Source organism: Vigna umbellata, chromosome 9 (assembly GCF_029865625.1).
Source record: "Vigna umbellata cultivar VRB3 chromosome 9, Vumbellata_1.0, whole genome shotgun sequence".
Taxonomy (NCBI): Eukaryota; Viridiplantae; Streptophyta; class Magnoliopsida; order Fabales; family Fabaceae; genus Vigna; species Vigna umbellata.
This window is the reverse complement of record NC_142173.1, coordinates 19,418,986-19,433,534: the sequence shown is the minus strand read 5'-3', so window position 1 is coordinate 19,433,534 and position 14,549 is coordinate 19,418,986.

The following is a 14,549-nucleotide window of genomic DNA, read 5'->3' as shown; positions in this document are numbered from 1 at the left end:
GGACCGATAGGTGTGAATCCAGCTTCCAAGAGTTGAAACAGAAGCTGACGAGCGCTCCAGTTTTGGTGATTCCGGACACTGCCAAACCATTTGAAGTATACTGTGATGCATCTCACCAAGGTTTGGGGTGCGTTCTCATGCAAGAGAAGAAGGCAGTGGCTTACGCCTCTCGGCAATTGAAGATACATGAGAGGAATTATCCAACACACGACCTAGAGCTGGCAGCGGTCGTTTTTGCCTTGAAGATTTGGAGACATTACTTGTATGGATCCGTTTTCCAAGTCTTCAGTGATCATAAGAGTCTTAAGTATCTCTTTGATCAAAAAGAGTTGAATATGAGGCAAAGGAGGTGGCTGGAATTTCTTAAGGATTATGACTTTGAGTTGCTTTATCATCCTGGTAAAGCAAACGTAGTGGCAGACGCTCTAAGCAGAAAAGTGGTGCATGTCTCGTCCATGATGGTGCGTGAGATAAGCTTAGTGGAAAGCTTTAGGGACTTAAAGTTGCAGTTTAATATAGAACCGAACAGCATCAAATGCTGCAACCTTAAGATATCCAGTGATGTGTTTGAGCGGATCAGAATGAAGCAACTGGATGATGAGGAATTAGTGAAGATAAGAGGCGCGCTCGGCACAGATCAGGCAAAGGAGTTTAATGTTGGGACGGACGGTCTACTACGCTATATGGGTAGGACGTGCGTTCCAAATGATGGAGAATTGAAGCGAATCATCTTAGCCGAAGGTCATCACAGCCGTCTTAGCATGCACCCTGGCATGACTAAGATGTATCATGATTTAAAGCAATCGTTCTGGTGGCCAGGAATGAAGAATGATGTTGCACGTTTTGTAACATCATGTCTAACATGTCAGCGTGCTAAAGCTGAATATCAAAGACCAGGTGGACTACTTCAACCTTTGGAGATTCCAGAATGGAAGTGGGACAGCATCTCAATGGATTTTGTGACACACTTGCCTCGCACATTCAAGAATCACGATTCCATTTGGGTGATAGTGGATCGTTTAACGAAGAGTGCTCATTTTCTGCCCATTAACCTGAAGATGTCATTGACTAACTTGGCAAAGCTCTACATTAAAGAGATCGTTCGTCTACATGGAGTGCCATCCAGCATCATCTCTGACCGAGACACAAGGTTCACCTCTCGGTTTTGGCAGTCTTTGCAAAATGAACTTGGCAGCAAACTCCAAATGAGTTCAGCATACCACCCTCAAACGGACGGTCAATCCGAGAGAACGATCCAGACGTTAGAGGACTTGTTGAGGACATGCGTACTTGATCACATGGGCGTTTGGGATGAAGTCTTGCCTTTAGTTGAGTTCACCTACAACAACAGTTTCCAGTCAAGCATTGGAATGGCTCCCTTTGAAGCGCTTTACGGACGCAAATGCCGCACACCTCTTTGCTGGTTCCAAGAAGGAGAGAACATATTAACAGGACCGGAGCTTGTTCAACAAACAACTGAGAAGGTGAAATTAATTCAAGACAGATTGAGGACGTCCAGAAGCAGGCAGAAATCATACGCAGATAAGAGGAGACGACCTTTGGAGTTCAAAGCTGGTGATCACGTTTTCTTGAGGCTGCATCCAACTACTGGAGTAGGAAGAGCATTGAGATCAAAGAAATTATCTCCCAAGTTCGTAGGGCCGTACCAGATCACAAGGAAGATTGGACCAGTTGCATACGAGATGGCTTTACCTCCACAGTTGTCCAACCTTCATCCAGTGTTTCACGTCTCGCAACTTCGGAAGTACGTAGCTGATCCCTCGCACATATTGGAGCTGGAAAACATTCAACTTCGCCAAGATCGAACGTTTGAAATGAAGCCAATTCGCATTGAAGACGAACGCACCAGGCTATACAAAGGGAAGGATGTTCGTTTGGTGAAAGTGTTGTGGGACGACAAAACTGGTGATTCTACTTGGGAAGTTGAGGATGCCATGAAGGACCTATACCCTCATCTATTTCCCTGGTAAGTCTTCCATTTTCGAGGACGAAAATTTTTTTTAGTTAGGGGGATTGTCACGCCCCATTAATTATTCTGCTTAGTCACCTCCCTGCTTCCATTAATACGTGTGACACGTGTTCTGTGCCATTAAAGAAGCACACGCCCTCACTCTGCATGCCACCGCCAGGTGTCAAATTGGAAGGTTCTGAGTTTGATAGTGGAAGCCAAGTGGCAGCGCAGGAGAGAATGTCCGTTTGACTTGGGAAGAGAAACTAATTTTCTGAAACACTCTTCCCTTCTCTGCGTGCTCTTTCATCTTCCTCAGAAAACCAAACCCTCATTTTTCTCCTCCTTCTCTCTAGAACTCTCCGTCTTCCCTCTTCTGCAACTCACCCTCCTTTTCTCCGTTCACGTTTCAGCACCGTGATAATCAGCACTGCACCGTGAGCTTTCCATCAAACCGATTGGTTTTGGATTCTGAAACGGGTAAGTTTCACGTCCTCAACCACTCTTCATTTTCCACATGCAAGCTCGTTTTAAATCTGCATGCACCTTCTCTGAACCAGTATTGGTTTTCTGAATTTTTAGTTGAAGAGTTTTTGGGTTTTTGAACGAAAAAGGGTAGAAGAGTTGATACTGGGATCTGGTTTTCTTTTAAAGAACGAAAGCACGTTTCCAATCCAGGTAAGGGAAGCTTGTTAGAATTTAATTCACATGATCTCTGTACTGCATGCGCGTTACGTAATGTTTGAAAGTATGATTTATGATATTTGACTTTGGAGTTTAGGATTATGATTCTGAGATGATATATGAAAATGTTGCATGTATGTACTGGGAATTATATGCTGAGTGTATGAATGGTCTGTGACGTTGTACGTGGATGATTTTGATATTTGAATGTTAGTATATGATGTTGATTAAAAGCATGAGAAGTATGGAAAAATACTATGTTAAGATTGATTTAATGCATGAAAGTTTATACTGGAAAATGAGTTACTGTAAAAGAAGAATTATATGAAAAGTGCATGAATTTGAACGTTCGTATTGATACGGTCATTGACCGTTCGGTATTATCAGTAAATTCTTGTATTAGTCGGACCCTTTCATTTGGAAAGGACTCCCTTTGAGAACGAACGCCCTCTAATATATTTTTACGTTGTGCTTTCGGCCAGACGTAAACATCACGAGTGTTGTGTGAGAATTGAGAATTTTGATAATATCCCCGTGAACTTTTAGTCAAATTATTGAAACATAAACTTTAAATATCTCATCTTATATAAATCCCAATTTCTATGATTTTGAATTCAGCCAAGAGTCTCGATCTAAAAACGTACGTCCTAAGTGGCGTTCGGTCTTAGACCGAACGTTCGTTCAAAAAGGCAAACGATTAGTAGCGCTCTTTCTTTTGTCGAGCGTTCGTCTTTGGTGGCGTTCGACCTTATGTCGAACGTCCGTTCTTGATAGCGTTCGTTCTTATGTCGAGCGTTCGCCTGTGGTAGCGTTCGACCTTATGTCGAGCGTCCGTTCGTGATAGCGCTCGTTCTTTTGTCGAGCGTTTGTATTTGATAGTGTTCGACCCTTGTCGAGCGTACATCCTTAATAGCGTTCGTCTTCTGTCGAGCGTTGGTCTTTAAATAGCGTTCGTTCTGATCTTAAATAGCGTTCGTCCAAACAGTGAAATAACGTTCGTCTTTTTATGGAAGTGTAATTAAGAATGAAAATGTGATGTTGAGGGAAGTATAAATTGTGCGAACCATATATGATATGATATTATGATTTTGGAATTTGAACGAGCGTTCCAGGGTGGAACGACTCTTGACTGGATATTGATATTTGTAGTATGAACGTGGTAAGCTTAGATGGTGATCCATCCTGATATTCCGTGAGTGCTCGTTCTCAAGTAGAGAGGAGTAGGTCATGCGTGGGAATGGCAGGAGGTCTAGACCATAACTGTAACTTGGCAAAAAGACTAACCTCAGGTGGATACTGATGAGCATTCCAGTTACCCCACCTGAGTGCATGGACGCCTTAGCTACACAGGTTTCATACAGTCCGGACAGTCTGTCTAGTATCAGGAAGTTTGATTTGAGTTAATGTATGTATTGGATGCATGTGTTGTGATGTATTTGATATGATTGATAAGTATAAATTGTATGTTTGACTTGAATTAAATTCAATAAGCTTACCCTTGCATTTCCTTCGTGTTGTCTTGTCTATGTATATCCGTCTTGTCAAATGCAATGATCATCCGTGTGGATGTGAGCAGAGGGAGATGCGTCTCTGGAGCAAACTCTTGAAGAGGAACTCGTTACTGAAGAAAATTTAGTAGAAGTTGAGGTGAAGGCCGAACAGTGAGGCGTTCGGTTATTTAGTTAGTTTGATTAGAGTAGCGAGCGTCTGTGAGCGAGCGCTCTTTTGTTGCTGTATATATATATTGGAACGTTCGGTCAATTCTTGTAAACCGTTCGTCCTCCTTGTTTTGTAAACGCTCGTTGTTTTAAATGAAAGGCCGTTAGGCCATTTATTCAATCTGCTTACTGTATTATTAAACTGTTTTGCCATATTGATTAATGTGATTATTCTAAGTATATAGTTGATGACTGTATATTTTTCTGGGATGTTACACCACTCATCAGAGAATTGGAACTATCATTAACAGAAATTAAAACAGAATCTGAATCAGTGAAAGAAGGATTAGCGTATACAATTACAGAGGTGGTTGGACACTTAATCACTTGAAACTCTGGGGTAGCAGCTACCATCAGTGGTGCTTCATTGGTTGCTGCCTCTTTCTCCTTTTCAACTCTCCCAGTCAACTTGTTGACTACAGCTACTAACTCAGCCACTTGATTGGTTAGTCCTTGAAGTTCATACGCTGGAATCCCCTGTTGCCACTGATCACAGAATTGTGGCTGCCATGGCTGTTCTGAATGAATTTCCTCTTGCTCTGGTGCATCATAATGGAAAAAAGATGGCTGCCATGGCTGTTCCGACAGGAAATTCTCCTGCTCTGGTTCAGCATATTGGTCCCAGTATACGTGTGGCAGCTGCTGCTGCACTTGCAAGGGTGGTTGCTCATGATATGGTTGAAAACAATGTGGTGGTTGCTGCTGGAAAGCTTGATTGGCTGGCTGCATAAAAACCTCAGGAATAGGCTCATAAAACATGTCAAATCTTGGTGGTTGAGCATTATAAGGAAATGAGAAATTACCATATGCAGAGGAGTGATCCATGCTTAACAATTGCTCACAAGATAAAAACCAATCAGACCAATAAAGCCTCTATCACAGAATTCAACAAAAGAATTGAAAGAAAAGAAAATCTATACAAGCTATATTCACAATTTCTACTCTGCAGAACAGATCCTAATATACAAAAATGAAAACAAAACAAACAGATCCTAAACTAAAAAGGAACATATATGAACACAAAACAGAAATAAAATCAAGAAAACAAGCCTAAACAAGACTAACCTAACACTCTAAGACTTAACTCGCCGAGTCCCCGGCAACGGCGCCATTTGTTAAACTGATTTTTGTCGCCTAAAATCAGAACAAAATCTGGTCCCCACTAATGTAGCATAGGGCAACCAGAATATCAATCCTAGGACTCAACAAAATTAAGTTTTAAAATGTAGAGTTAAGTCTTGTATTTATTTACTAATTATTTACTTACTAACTACTACTAAACAGGTGGGGACATTTAAAATGAAAACACAGAAATTAAAAAATTAAGAAAAGCGAAACTATAATCTATTTTAAAATAAAAGAAGGAAGAAAATAAAGAAATAAAACCTAAGCTAAAGTGATGAAGAGATTAAACCTATTTATATCCAAAACAAAACCTATATACTAAAACTGGAACAAAATCAGAAATAAAACCAAATTGAAAAGAACTTAAAACTCAAGATTGAAAAGCATCATATCAACAAGAATGTAAAGGCTGAAACAGAAGTAAAGCAGATCATAAATTCTAAAATACTCAAAGTAAACAACTGGAACATCAAAACTCAAACTGAACTTCAACTATCACTATCAAAAGCAAAGACAGAATTGATTTCATAGGTGAATGTACATTGATATGAATAAAAGAGTGCTTAGAGTTCTCAAGAAGACATCATGATAATGTGAATCCCAATCCAGGGTATTCTAGTTCATATTTCAGAACTTTAATTTGACTCTTTCCACTCATTTTTCCAATCAAGGTTCATTAGCCTATTCATCAATCTAAAATTCACAAACAAATTCAAGAAACACAAATTTGAATCAATTTTTATGCATTGGACTTTTCTCTGTCTCGAGAAGACATCTCGATGAAAAATGCTCACTATGGAGACATTTAATTCCGAAAGAAATCATAAAATTGCAGAGAATCAGAATCCAAATCATTTTCTCAAAACATAACAATGGCAGAAATCAAGAACACAGAACAATCTCAACACAAACGAGAATACGAAATAGAACTTTATTAATATGAAAAGAAGATTACAACTATATCGGAAGTCACCAATATTCTCGCGACTGTCACTCTCGCAATTGTCTCAGCGAAATCCAGAAACAAGAACAATATCTCTACTCTAAGAAAAGCGTAAAAACCCTAATCTACAGAGCGTCTGAAAATGTATCTCAAAAGTATATGAAGAAGTGTTCTCTATATCTCCCTATTTACATGGTGAAGGCCCTTTATATAGGGTCAAAAACGAAAAGAGAAAAGGAAGGGGGAAAAGAAAAATGGGAGAGGGGAAACCTTGCTATGACGCTTCGAGCTTCACCTTGATCCAACGGTCTCCAAAAGCTTTGCTCTTCAAACCCTCCGATCCACTTAAGCTTCGGTCAGCTTCTTCTCTGGCGAGGATCGCGCTCCAAAGTGGCGAGAGCTTTTCTTCTCCCTTCTCTCGCACAAGCCCTAGCTTAAGTGTTTCTACTCTCTTCCAAATGAATGTGCTTGAGAGAATGAAATTTTCTCAAATGAGCTGCTCTGCAATGACCCCCAAAAGCTGCCTCCATTGAAACTCACCGTTTCACTTAAGTCCATACCAGCATTTGGCAGCCCAATTATCCAATCAGTAGCACTCTTCCAATTGCAGCACCATTGTAGCATGGCAGCGCTGCCTTCAATTTCACTTACAGCAGCTTAAGGGTGTTGCTCCCTTCACCTCCACAGCCTTCTCCCTCCACCTCCCCAATTATCTTTAATTCCAATTATATCTTTAAAGTTAAAATTTTTTATTTTTATTATTTTATTATTTTAATATTTTAATATTTAAATATAAACTAATATAAATATACATTATTAAAATACATTTGTAACATCCCAAAATAATGATAATTACCATTAACCAGGACTGATCACATTTACATAGATAAACAGTGCAGTCTTAAGAATATTACAGTAGCTCAGAATTTTAAAACTTAACATACAGCACGTACAGTAAAATCTGCAGTGTTCAGAATTCAAAAAAAAAATAAACAGAAACCAGTTCTGATTATCCATTCTGTAGAATTTAAATACAGAATATCAAAATACAGTCCAGCACTTGACAGAATTCCAAATTTTCAGATAAATACAAAACAGATCTGCAGAACTATATATATATACAACTGCCAAAAATACTGCACAACACACTAGACTAAAACTGCTACGGAATCGCGCCTCTACTGTTCAGCTTTTACTTCAACTTCAACCAGGTTTGCATCTTCCAAATTTTCTTCTTCCAGTAATACTTCAAGAGATGCATCACCCTCTGCTCACATCCACAACGGATGATCATTGCATTTTGACAAGACGGATTATACATGGACAGTAAACAGCACCAGGAAAATTGCAAGGGTAAGCTTATATTGTTTAATTAATACAACATACATACAGTTCACAATTTAATTCACAGATACATCAAACAACTTAATCATAAAATTTAACATATAAATCTATATAAAACAGACTGTACTGAACTGTATGAACCATGTAGTTACAGGCGTCCTTGCACCCAAGTGGTGTGGTAGCCGGGATATACCTAATCAGCTTCCACATGCGGTTAATCCTTCGCCCCTGCTAAGTGAGGGATACGAATGACCTCCACTTGAGGTTAATCATTCGCCCCTGCTAAGTGAGGGATACGAATGACCTCCTGCCATTCCCACGCATGACTACCCCCTTCTACGTGAAGATGAGCATCACGGAATATCAGGATGGACCAAGCCATCAGTAACTTGTCCATGTTCATACTTTACAAATTTAGCATTTAATACAACTGAGAAGCTCCTCCATGGAACGCTCATTCAAGTTCAAAATCATATAATCATATCATGTCGTGTTCAACCATCATATCCTTTCATAATTATAATATCTCCATTCTGTATTTCACTCTCTTAATATTAACGTCATGCATTCTTTAATCAAATAAAATGAACTTATCACAGAACCTTTGATTTCACGTTTCTGGACAAAAGAAACGAGTCATTTATTCACTTAATATGCTTCAACTCTTGATAATTTGAAAATACTGATCTTTAGAAGAGATGAATAATACATTGAAAGATTTTAAGTGTAAAGAATCTAGATAGAACCCAAGGAATAAAACCAGTGATAAGTGTTTAGATACACCAGCAATATAATTGATTTCAGAAGAACAGCACTGGCAGTCCAAGTACGAACGTAATTTAACAATTTGGACGAACGCCAGTTATGTTCGCTCAAAATTCAATAATAGGGACGAGCGTTCAGTTTAGAAACCGAACCCCGCTTTGGAACGAACGCTAAGTCAATGACCGAGCACAATCAGAACGAACGTTGGTATAAACCGAACGTTGGGTAGGACGAACGTTTAGGTATATGACCGAACACCAGTTATGAACGAACGTTCAATATAGAAACGAACGCTCTGTAGACGAACGTTCAACAGAAGGTCGAACTTCATTTAGGACGAACGTTATTAAGGACGGACGCTCTACTTAAGGCCGAACGTCACTCATTTATAAAGTTTTAAATATTTAAATATTACTGAGCTAGACGAACGCTCAGATCATCAACTAGGGACGCTCATTCTCGGGCAGAATTCTTTCCAAATGAAAGAATTCTAGTCTAAGTAAGCTTAACTGAAAACCGAACGGTTTAAGACCGTACAGGGACGAACGTCCTTTATCAGTACAGAGACCAGATTTCTCAACTCTTAACAGAATTTTCCAGATTTCGATTTTTATGAACTTGACAACTTTCCTTTCAGATTTAATACATCAAATCATACAGATTTCAACATTTGGATCATTCCAAATATACAATCACCATACTCCATTTATACAGAATCAAATCAATATACATTTAAATCAAAAATCAGCAACAACATATATAATACAATTAAGCAGTGTTCATTCATGACAGATTCAATCGATCTAATCATTCCAACTCTATAACATTCACACATCTTTCATGCGTATCCAAAACAACATGCAAATGAACCAGAATTTATATCTCATATCAGTAAACGTTCATAAGGCTCAAATATCAGATTTCATATACATGCAACTCAGATTATAAAATCAAGCAGTATGAATTAAACATATAAGCTTCCCTTACCCGGATTGAAGTTCCAACTTGTCCTAGATGAAAATGGCTTTATCCAACTATGCTTCTATTATATTCTTGATTCTTCCAAAACAAATCTAATCAAAAATTGCAGAACTCTGAGACTACATACTTGCATGCACTAAAACTCTATTCTTCCAGAAACCTAAGAACGAAATACAGTAAGAAGGCTTACCAGATTGGATTCAGTTTCTGTTTGGTCCAAAATGGAGATCACAGCAGTACTAACATTCCTATGGTGCTGCAATTGTGATCAGAGAGGAAACGTGAGTTTTCTGATAGAGAGAAGTTAAGGATTCTTAGAGAGAAATTTGGAGAAAATGAAGAGTTTGGTTTTCTGAGGAAGAAGATGAATGAGTGTGCAGGTGAAAGGGTTCTCAGAAAACTTTGGTTTTGTTAAAGTAACGTTTGCTTGAACAAACATGTCCAAGACTGACACCTGCATACTAAATTCTGATTTGTAAGTTTCTAACGTGACAAGTGGCAGGTGTGCATGTAAGGAGTGGTGCGTTTTTAATGTTGCAGAGAATGATGGTGGTTCAGTTTTCTGTGCATTGCAGAGGTGAAAATCAGAGTTGAAAGTGGGTTTTTAATTACCCGCAACAGTGACGTGGTGTGTGTGTTAGTGGTGTGATGTCAGGATTAAATTTGCTAATTATCCAGGGTCTCACATTCTCCCTAACTACAAAAATTTTCGTCCTCGAAAATTCAGAATTTACCTATGAATAAGTGTGGATATAAGTCCCTCATTGCACTCTCCACCTCCCACGTTGAATCTCCATTCTTGGCATCCCACACTACCTTCACCAATCGAACATCCTTCCTCTTGTGTAATTTAGTGCGAACATCATCAATGCGGATTGGTTGCAACTCCAGCGTTCGATCAGGTTGTAGTTGAATGTCTTCCAGTTCTAAAACATGAGAGGGATTGGCTATATACTTTCTGAGTTGAGACACATGGAAAACAGGATGAAGGTTTGATAGTTGAGGAGGCAAAGCAAGCTCATAAGCTACTGGTCCAATCTTCTTCAGAATTTGATACGGTCCTATGAACTTGGGAGACAGCTTCTTTGGACGAACAACTCTTCCCACTCCAGTGATTGGATTCAACCTTAAAAATACATGGTCTCCTGCTGCAAACTCCAAGGGTCTTCTCCTCCTATCTGCATAAGATTTCTGTCTGCTCAAGGATGTCTTCAATCTGTCCCGAATCAATTTCACTTTATCAGTAGTTTGCTGGATAAGTTCTGGTCCAGTTAGCACATTCTCTCCTTCCTGAAACCAGCAAAGTGGCGTTCTGCACTTCCTTCCATAGAGAGCTTCAAAAGGCGCCATACCAATGCTAGACTGGAAACTGTTATTGTATGTGAATTCCACTAGTGGCAAGACCTCATCCCATGCGCCTAAATGGTCCAGGACACACGTCCTAAGCAAATCTTCTAACGTCTGGATGGTCCTTTCAGATTGGCCATCTGTTTGCGGATGATACGCAGAACTCATCTGTAGCTTGCTTCCCAATTCACCTTGTAAAGATTGCCAAAACCGAGATGTGAATCTCGTGTCTCGGTCAGAAACTATGCTTGAAGGCACTCCATGAAGACGCACTATCTCCTTGATGTACAGCTTAGCCAAATTTGTCATTGACATCTTCAAATTCACGGCTAAGAAGTGGGCGCTCTTAGTTAATCTGTCCACAATTACCCAGATTGAATCGTGATTCTTGACTGTGCGTGGCAGATGAGTCACAAAGTCCATGGAAATGCTGTCCCACTTCCATTCAGGAATCTCCAATTGTTGAAGCAATCCACCTGGACGTTGGTGTTCAGCCTTGGCGCGTTGACAGGTTAAGCAAGATGCCACAAAGCGTGCAACATCACTCTTCATTCCCGGCCACCAGAAAGATTTCCTAAGATCTTGATACATCTTAGTCATACCGGGGTGTATGCTAAGACGACTATGATGAGCTTCTTCCAATATAATACGTTTCAGCTCTCCATCATTGGGAATGCAAGTTCTTCCCAAATAACGCAACATACCATCCGTTCCAGCATTAAACTCCTTAGCTTTTTCTGAACCGAGTGCATCAAATATCTTCAACAGTTCTTCATCCTCACGTTGCTTCATCCAGATTCTGTCAAACACATCACTAGAAATTCTAAGATTACAGCACCTTATTACGTTCTCTCCTAATTCAAATTGTAATCTTAGATCTCTAAAATTCTCCACCAAGTTCAGCTCCTTCACCATCATCAATGAGACTTGTACTGTATTCCTGCTTAGGGCGTCTGCCACTACGTTGGCTTTCCCAGGGTGATATAGCAGTTCAAAATCATAATCTTTTAAAAATTCCAGCCAACGTCTTTGCCTCATATTCAGCTCCCTCTGATCAAACAAATATTTGAGGCTCTTGTGATCACTAAAGACTTGGAACGTTGATCCGTATAAATAGTGCCTCCAAATCTTTAGTGCAAAAACGACAGCTGCCAACTCCAGGTCGTGTGTGGGATAATTGCGTTCATGAATCTTCAACTGGCGAGACGCGTACGCTACTGCACGTCTCTCTTGCATGAGCACACAGCCCAAACCTTGGTGAGATGCGTCACAGTACACTTCAAATGGCTTGGACGTGTCTGGAATAATCAAAACTGGCGCGCTCGTCAATTTCATCTTCAGCTCCTGGAACCGTTCCTCACACAGATCAGTCCAAGCGAATGGCTGATCCTTTCTAGTCAATCTAGTAAGAGGAGCCACTATCTTGGCGAACCCCTCTATGAAACGTCTGTAATAACCAGCCAGCCCCACAAAACTCCTCACTTCAGTGACTGAACGCGGGCTCTTCCAATCTAACACTGCTTGCACTTTAGAGGGATCTACTGAAATACCTTCAGACGATATCACATGCCCCAGAAACTGCACCTCCTTTAACCAGAATTCACACTTGGACAGCTTTGCGTACAACTCTTTCTCCCTCAACACGGTTAGTACTGTTCTCAAGTGTTCTTCATGTTCAGCATTGGTTTTGGAGTAGATGAGAATATCATCTATGAACACAACTACAAATTTATCCAAATAGGGTCTAAATATCCGGTTCATGTAATCCATGAAGATGGCTGGAGCGTTCGTTACTCCAAATGGCATTACCACGTACTCATAATGCCCATAACGTGATCTGAATGCTGTCTTCTGGATGTCTTCCTCCTTAACCCTTATCTGGTGATATCCTGAACGCAAATCAATCTTAGAAAATACTGTTGCTCCATGCAGCTGATCCAACAAATCATCTATTCTTGGCAACGGGTATTTGTTCTTGATGGTCAGCTTGTTTAATTGCCTGTAATCTATACATAACCGAGAGCTGCCATCTTTCTTTTTCACCAAGAGTACCGGAGCTCCCCATGGTGATACGCTCGGTCTAATGAATTTCTTCTCCATAAGCTCTTCAATTTGCTTCTTGAGTTCAACCAACTCTGCAGGTGCCATTCGGTAAGGTTGAACAGATATAGGAGCTGCCGTTGTCACCAAATCAATGGTGAATTCGACTTCTCTAACAGGAGGCAATCCTGGTATCTCTTCTGGAAAAACGTCCAGAAATTCACTCACCACTGCTCGTTCCGTACTGCTCTCATTGGACGTCCGTGCTTCCGTCAACCCTCCTAACTCCTTGTCTTCATGTGTCATAATGAGAAAACAGCTTGCACCTTCCATTATATCCTCCCTTAACTGACCGAATGTAACTCCCACACATTCTTCATCATCTTCAGGAAACACTAATTCCTTCTTGCCACAATCTATAATAATATGGTTGGTAGCCAACCAATCCATTCCTAGAATTATTTCCAAGTCCTTCAAAGGTAAACAGATTAAGTTCACCTTATAACTATGCCCCTCAACCACAATAGGACATCTAATGCACACGGTAGATGTTCTAAGCTCTCCAGCCGCTGGTGTTGATACCACCAAGTCAAACTGCAGATCTCTCTCTACTATTCCCAGCTTTTCAACACACGCCTTCGAGATGAAGGAGTGCGTTGCCCCAGAGTCAAACAGCACACAACAAGGCACTCCAAACAGCAAGCATTCACCAGTTATAAGATTACCTGCGTTCTCTGCTTCCGCTCCAGTGATAGCGTACACTCTCCCCACTGCTTGTGCACGTCCACCCCGTGGCTGATTTCTGCCAGTGTTTGGTGGTCTCATCACTGCTCTTCCACTCATGTTACACTCGTTCTCCACGTGCCCATTTCGTCCACATCTGTTACAGTGCTTTCCTCCTACCAGTTGAGGGCAGGATGAACGGTAATGCGGCCCTCCACAGTGAAAGCAAGTTACACTGCCTTGTCCAGCTTGTCCTACAGGAACCAGTGCTTGAGAACCACTTGTATTGGCTGATTGATTTGGACGAGCGTAAGGTAGTCTCCTCTGAACAGAACTTCCCCTGGACACAATTGGTCCCCTACTAACTTGCGGTTGTTTCTTCTGTCGTTCAACCTCTGCCATATTTTTCTCCAATACCTTAGCTCGCTCAACCATACTGGGAAAAGACCGGATACATAAGCTGGATATCAACACCTTCAAATCACTCCTCAATCCGTTCTCAAACTTCCTACACTGCCATTCTTCATTGGCTGCCATCGTATAGAACCGAACAAGGTGCTTGAACTTGTTGGTATACTCTGAAACTGTCATCCCACCTTGAACTAGTTGTAAAAACTCCACTTCCTTCGCAAACCGTACGCTGTCAGGAAAGTACTCCTCGTAAAATTTACCACGAAATACTTCCCAAGTGACAGGACGTTGAGCTTCTATCAGAATAGCTCTTGTGCTCGCCCACCAGTGGCTTGCTTCCCCAGTCAGTAAATATTCTGTGTAAGCCAACCTATTCTCGTCCGGACACCTCTTTGCATTGAAAATTCTCTCCATGTCTCCTAGCCACTGATCCGCCTCATCAGGGAGGCCCTTTCCATTGAATTTAGCTGGATGATGCTGGAGGAAACTCTCCAAACTC